Source organism: Sinocyclocheilus rhinocerous, unplaced genomic scaffold (assembly GCF_001515625.1).
Source record: "Sinocyclocheilus rhinocerous isolate Xijiao unplaced genomic scaffold, SAMN03320098_v1.1 scaffold2500, whole genome shotgun sequence".
NCBI lineage: Eukaryota > Metazoa > Chordata > Actinopteri > Cypriniformes > Cyprinidae > Sinocyclocheilus > Sinocyclocheilus rhinocerous.
In genome coordinates, this window is record NW_015660026.1 from 59,703 (window position 1) to 59,973 (window position 271).

The 271-nt window shown below is 33.2% G+C and overlaps 1 protein-coding gene across 11 annotated transcripts in view; it reads left to right on the forward strand.

The window, feature by feature from the left end:
* LOC107724811 (muscleblind-like protein 1) overlaps positions 1-271 on the forward strand; it is an 82,306-nt gene that overhangs the window by 33,149 nt on the left and 48,886 nt on the right. The gene's annotated exons all lie outside the window — the stretch shown is intronic.

Below are 271 nucleotides of genomic sequence, written 5' to 3' on the forward strand. Positions count from 1 at the left end.
ATTTAATTGTCTTCATAGCTATATTGTAGAAGTTGTTAAGAAGACTGCAACTATTTTAATGAAATTATAACACTAATAGCCTATTTTAGGCAAACTTGGTTCAAAAGCATATTGAAATGTCTCAATTTTTGTCATCCTAATCTTAGCCTGCGTGACAGTATCTTAATCTTGGCCTATGTGACAGTAATTTCAGTAATTTCTTATCACCAGCAAAGTCACGTTACGATACGTATCACGATACAGAGGCCACAATACGATACATACGATACAT